The sequence below is a fragment of the Herpailurus yagouaroundi genome, unplaced genomic scaffold (genome assembly GCF_014898765.1).
Source record: "Herpailurus yagouaroundi ecotype Mexico unplaced genomic scaffold, PumYag 218, whole genome shotgun sequence".
Classification (NCBI taxonomy): Eukaryota; Metazoa; Chordata; class Mammalia; order Carnivora; family Felidae; genus Herpailurus; species Herpailurus yagouaroundi.
Genome location: NW_024412449.1, coordinates 3,497,155 through 3,504,300, shown reverse-complemented (window position 1 = coordinate 3,504,300; position 7,146 = coordinate 3,497,155).

Sequence of the window (7,146 nt, the reverse complement as noted above, 5' to 3'; positions counted from 1 at the left end):
CTACCTCTGGAACTTTCAGCCTTGAAAACAAATAAAGTTCTTTCGTGCTTAAGTCATTTTGAGTTAGAATTTCTATCTCTTGCAACCACAAAGGTATCAAGTGAAATACCTGGACGAGGGATAGTAGCATTCCAGTCGCCTTTATGAATAGTTAGGTTGCATTCTTACTTTGCATCAGTGTCTTTTAGCTGTGTTTACCCTGAAAGATTGATGATTTGGGGGTGCACTGAAGAAGTCTACATTCTGAACTTGGCTGGCTGATAACTTGGCCTGGGTATAGCCCACCTATGAAAGACACTGACCAAGTGACCATCTCTGTGGTCATTGTGGATGGCACCTTATTTGTTCACCAACATACCCTCATGGGCTTCCTTCCTTCACGAGGCTGACAAGGTCACAGATGCTAGGTTACATATCATTCATTGCTTTGTTTATTGAGATGTCCTTTAATTCATTCAACAAATAAGCAAACAAGGAAATGGTGAAAAATAAGGGTAGTCTTGTTGACTGAGTCAGGAGTAATATTCAAAATACAGTAAAAACTTGGTTTGTGAGCATAGCCTATTCCAGAAACATGCTTGTAATCCAAAGCACTTGTATATCAAAGCGAATTTCCCCATAAGAAACAACAGAAAGTCAGATGATTTGCTCCACAACCCCAAAATATTCATATAAAAATGATTACAATACTGTAATATAATACAAAGTAATAAAGAAAATATAAAATATAAAGAAAAAGAAACAAATTAACCTGCACTTGCCTTTGAAAACCTTCATGGCTGGTGTGAGGGAGACATGAGAGAAGAGGGTTATTGTGTAGGATGACTTTCACTATCACTAACAGAATCACTGCTAGCTATTGGCTCCATGGAATCTTTTTCTTTTCGTGTAACTTTAACAAGGAACCTATCTAATGACACTTGCTTTTGCCTCCTTTTGAGGATTTCATGGAAATGTGACATTGTATTGGTAATCCTCCACAATCCCGCAGAGAGAGAGAGAGAGAGAGAACCATTGGCTCAGCTGTGATCATGTGACATTCAGCATCACTGTACTACTCATATTGCAAGACATAGTTCATTTATCAAGTTGAAATTTATCAACTTGAAATAGGAATGTTGGCTCGTCTTATGGAACGCTCGCAAAACAAGTTACTTGCATCCAAGGTTGTACAGTATTGCATTTAATAACCAATATGGTCTACTATAGAAGCTGTGGTTCCTGCAAGTGTCCATGCAAGGGCACTTCTAGAGAATGCTGGGCCATGTCAGGGATCTCAACCCACCATATGCCTTCTGGGGGGGGGGGGGCAGTGCCAGGTTGAAGAATCCTTATTCTACCTTGAAGACAATTGGGAGCTATTGGGGCTGTATAAGAAGGAGACTGACTTAACCAGATTTGTGACTTGGAAGCATGTTTCTAGTGATGGTGTAGAAGATGATTGGATGAAGCACCACAGACAGGTAACCTTGGCAGAAGGCTGGTGACGACAGTCCAAGAGAAAGATGGGGTTCTATGTTAGAATAATCTTTTCCCCTTTGGGGGCTACTGAACTGAGTGGCTTGGAAGGACTTGGCCTTGAGATAATGTGTGTTGAGGGGGGGTAGTTGAATCTCCATAAAATGTGACACTTTTTCTGATGGTGTGGGGCAAGAGTTGGCTGTTTTTTGGTTTTTCCTTTCCCGTTGTGTTTAGGAATTCCCGAACACTCCCAAGAAACCTGCCCTTGCAAGATCCTGTCCTCCATACCTCCCACCATCCCAGTGCTCCACAGGGAGTCTGAAAAGCTTCAATTCACTGATACACATCAGGGAGAAGCTGCTGCTCAGCTATTTAAGCTTGGACTATCTCTGCTTGAAAAGCTTGAGATAAAATTTTCTAAAGAATCCTCCTTCCTTCATTGCTGGAGGGGGGCACTTAGGTGGCTTAGGCCCTTAACCAATCACACTCCACCAGCAACCCTGAGAAAATCCCTGAATGTTCTTAAGTGGAAATGAGTGGATCATCAACCTTGGGGAAATTCATTCATTAAGCATTTGCCAAGCCCCTACTGTCAATCAGGCGCTTCTGCTCCTTTCACACCTGCACGCCACAAAACATGTCATCAGCCCACAAAAGGGGGTGGCCGAGGCAAATCCAAAGTGGTATTTTATTTCCCTCATTGGGCAAAGCTGGCTCAGCACCGGGGCAATATTAATGGCCAGTTCCATTTAGGAGCTCCAGAACCGCCCCTTTCTTGGTTCTTCCATTTCCCTAAGGTAATTCTTAGGCATCCAAAGATTATGGCTCTAATGGACAACAGGTCAAATCAAGCACCGGTTTGATAGGTCACCTCTGTTATTCCCCAGTATCCGAGAATAGCGCTCCCACAAAGATCCCCTTTACTGCACTGTGATGTCTTCTGCAGATCTTGGAAGCAGTAGCTATAAGGGCCCAAGGCTGCCACTCAGCCCAGACCAGACTTTGGCCTTCGGGATGGTTTTGCAATTAAGTAGGTGACATGGTTTTCTGCTGATAATCCCTTTTCTGTGGCCAGGAAGTTGATTCAAAGCTGCTTCTCACTGGAACGCTTTCTTTTTCATTCAAAACTGGGCTCTTAAAGGAGACAACTCTTTTTGTACTGAGCATTCAAGCCACCATTGTAAAGGACAGCTTTTTTTTTTTTTAATGTTTATTTGATTTGTATTTATTTTGAGGGGCGGGGCAGAGGGAGAGGGAGAGAGACAGAGACAGAGACAGAGACAGAGACAATCCCAGGCAGGCTCCACGCTGTCAGGGTAGAGTCTGTCGCAGGGCTCCATCTCAGGAACCTAAACCAAAATCAAGAGTGGGACGCTTAACCAACTGAGCCACCCAGGCCTTTGAATTCAAAGAGAGTCTTTTCCTCACATAGACTCTTGGGGGAGCCTGTCCACTAGGTGTGGGTGTGGGGAAGGGGATTCATGGTGAGGAAATGTTGTGAGTAGAGGGGGAAATAGAGGGGGTCCAAGGATGGGAGAAAGCCAGACAAACTCAGGGAGAATGCCAGTTGTCTTGAGGGCCAGCCTTGTTGTGGGCACAGAGGTTGAGCAACTCCCCTGTGGGCACAGGGGGATGCTAAGTAATCTAATGGGAGGAATCTGCTGGAATCCTAGATCACAGTTAATGCTAATAACAGCTACTACTTGCACTATACTTACTATGTGCCAGGCACTATTCTTTGTATGTGTTAACACATTTAATCCTCAAAACAAGATAAATGTCATTATTATTTTTATCATTTTCCAGATGTGGAAATTGAGGCAGAGAGCAGTGGAGTAATTTGCCCAAGTCACAGGGCTGGTGAGTGGTGAGGCAGGATTCAGAGATGAGGAATCAGTTGCGGGTCTGTCTGAGATCAGCTGCCCCAGGATGGGGTCTGGAGAGGGGGCCCCACCCACACCAGCAGGAGGGTCTGGGTGAGTTCCTGGGACCCTCAGGTTTTCACCTACACAGTTGGGGGAAGGATGGATACCAGTGGGTCGTGGTGAAGAGAAAATGAGACAGTGAGAGGGAAGTGTGCTCTGGGGGCCGGAGGGGTCTGGGCACACCTTCAGTGAGGTTGGTTTGCTGCTAGGAAGAGGGGAGTTGGGAGGCTGAGAGATTGGCTTTTCCAAGGAGAACCCAGCTGGTGCCCCAGAGACTCTGAGATTCTAGGGGAGCCATTGAGCCTGGAGAGGAGATGAAGGAGGCAAGAGAGAAGGACTCCCAGGAAAGGAAGTGAGCTGGGCATCAACCCCCCTCAGGAGCCATCCAGACCTAGAGATGGAGCTGGAATTCTCACTTCATGCAAGGTCCCATCTGGGGAGCCGGCAGGGGCCTCTGGACATTCCACTGGAGCCCAGCAGAGTGTTCCTACTGCAAACCTCAGAGGTCTCGGGCAGCTCTCATCAGGACATCAGGACCCCTCCTCTATCCCTCTTCCCCCCCCCCCACCCCCACTCTAAACTCTGCTCATCTCTCAAGGCCCAGGCCAGATGTTTCCTCCCTCATGAAGCTTCCAGGTCATTTACAAGACCAAGGACCATTCAGCTTCCTGAATGACTCACCACTGTGCGTCCACTTTCTGCCTTTTGTCAGGCTTATTTGCATCTGTGTGAGCTCACCAAGTGTGGGGAACTTGGTTACTCCCTGAGCCCTTGACAAATGTTTATTTAGTTGAATTGAGGAATGGTTTGGAAGTAGCCACAGCCCTCCTTCTAGCTCTACTGTGTGACCGTGGGTTGGTCATGAAACCTCTCTGGGCTGTCTCGTCTGATGAGGAGAGGGTTGGGTGGGATGATTTGGAGGGCCCCTTCAGCTTTGACCTCCCAGTGTTCTAGGGATGGAATGTCACGAGGTGGGCAAGCAGAGGTCCACCTGTGTGTCTGAGAGGCTGGCCCCCCTCGACTGTGGCCTCTGTGGAGCAGACTCTGTGCCCAGCACTTGTCTTTTATTATTATTATTTTTTTATTGTTTATTTTTGAGAACTCCTTTGGGAGTTCTTTGAGAGACAGAGACAGAGCACAAGCAGGGGAGGAGCAGAGAGAGGGGGAGACACAGAATCCTAAGCAGGCTCCACGCTCCGAGCTGTCAGCACAGAGCCTGATGCGGGGCTCAAACCCACAGACTGTGAGATCGTGACCTGAGCTGAGGTTGGACTCTTAACCAACTGAACCACCCAGGTGCCCCCTAGCGCTTGTCTTTAATGCCCTTTGATTCTCACTGTCGGCTCTAAGAAGTCATTTAGGACCCTGAGTGGGTAGAATGAACACCAGCTTTATTCGTCTGGCAACAAGAATTTGGTTGGGAATAAATTGCTTGGCCAATGAGAGCATAATCACTTCTCATCAGATGACCCCTTGCCAGGAGCTGTTCTGAAATCCTGTCTATGGCTGATCCAGCTCTCACTCCCAAGGAAAAAAATTAAAAGCAAATTAGATGCAAGGATGATGAATCTGATGAAGGACAAAGATACCCTGAGGTTCTGTCTCCTGTAGAAAGACTCAGGAAGTGGGGAGCAGGTCACAAGCAATCTTAAGAAGCTGCCAAAGAAGCCTGAGGTGGGAAGAACTGGCAGCCCCCCACCCCCACCCCCACCCCCAACCTCACGCCTGCGATGTAGGAAAGCGGGCTTCAGGCCCAATTCCACTGCATGGTGGACAATTATTCACTCGCCAGGCAGGCAATAAGACAGTTCTCACAACCTGTTCTGTGAGTTCCGTGAAGTCCCCGCTCTCCATCCTATTACATCTAACCTCACCTTGTGCGAAAGGACAACGCAGACAGGACAAAATCCCATCTGGGGGATTCCATGATTCTGGTCGACATCACAAGGTGAGAAAGCCTCCTAAACCAATGACCAGACCCAGAACTGTGCTTCAGGGGTGAAAGGCACGGGTCTCCTTGGATTCTTATGTCCTTGTCACACAAAGATGAGTATTGTCCCCAAACTATTTTCAGCCAGACCGCATATCTGAACCCCTTTCATTCCACCAAAGCAAACTCATTTCTGATATTCATCTTGCTAGCCAATACGCTACCATTTTCTCCAATAAAACTCATTTCTGACATGCAACATGCTAATTTTCGGAGCCTTAGCTGTTGGTTGAAAAAAAAATAATAGAAGTGCTTACACCGGTCGCTTCTGACATATGGGCTTCATCCTGAGTGTGTATGTTAGCTCATGACCCCTGGTCTGTAGATTCTCAATTAGGGCAACATCTTGGAAAATTGAGTTCCTCTCTATGCTGAAGTATTTGGAAGTAAATTATGGACATCATAACAAGAAACCAGTAATGGGAGACCCTGTGACTCTGCAAATCATTGAGTTTGAAGAGAGAAAATAATTTACGAAACCTTATCTCATACACAGCTTCTCTCCCCAGCTGGAGATTCGGTCACTGACTGAGTTCAAATCCCTGATCCCCATCACCAGCTTCCCTCTGCTCCTGGCCACAGGTGGAGTCACCAAACTCTGTCCAGAGTCTGGACCGCAGGCAACCTTAACAGAGGAGCCTGGTGCAGATCTTAGAACAGTGCGTGATCGTAAGTATTCAGGCCACTGGATGAGACTTCAAGCTGAGTTACCTCCATAAATTTAGTTTGGTTTGAATTTTATGTCAGTGGCATTCCTGGGAGAGATGTGGATTTTCACCTCCTTACAATACAAACCACTAATTCAGGCCTCTGGGAGTTCTTTCGTGGGGGGCTTTCACTTCCTATAAATGTACTGCCTAGATTTTGGGCACATTTGGGGACTCAGAGTCAGTTTAGCATTTTAAAGAAGCTAAAGAATATGTAAAGCATCCTAATAAAAATATAGTTAGAGCCCAGGCGGGAGGAATAATCATTACGTTAATGCATGGGGCTCGTATTCCCAAAGGCACTTTTGTGCTTATATAAAATCCTTTCCCCCCTGGTTACTGGTCTCAGAGAATGGCACTGTATTTACTGTTTTGTTGTTGTTTTCTGAGACCATTGGCATTTCTGAGTCTGGTTTTTGAAGTTCCATCCATGTTTTTATTTATGAAGCAAGCATGATACAGACAGCCCTGTGAACAGGTCCTGAGTTTTGGAATCAGACACCTGGCGTCCCCTTCACAGCTCTGCCACCCCCCAGCAGGATGAGCTTGGGCTCTTCTTAGCTTCAACCTGAGCCCCAGTGTCTGCATGTGTGAAATGGGGCTAATAAAATTTATTTGGGGTCATGGGATGACTAAACTCATCAGTATTTGTAAAGTACTTATCATTTAGGAAGTGCTCTGTTAAGGGTAGGTGCTTAGTCCAAGGCCAACCTGACAATGCCTGTGTATGGAAACAGCTTTAGAAATGTGTGCCCTCAGGCGCTGTGAGTGGTTCTGTTCTGAAGAATATTTGTGAGCTAGTGGATCTGAAGCCTGGCTGACAGTGGTGGGTGGGCCTCAGACCGGGGGTATAGTGCACTTACCATTTGGACCCCCAACTCTGGGCACTGCTTGGTAGACTTAGCAAGGCTCTAGAATCCAGACCTTCTCTGGAGTCCTGCCTGAAGTTGGTGGTGGCTTGTGCTGGTCCCAAGTGAGGAACGACCGTCAGTCACAGATCCCTGGTTGGGAGACACAGGGGGCACTGGCCTCCTCCTCTCCTCAGCACATCCCCTCACCACAC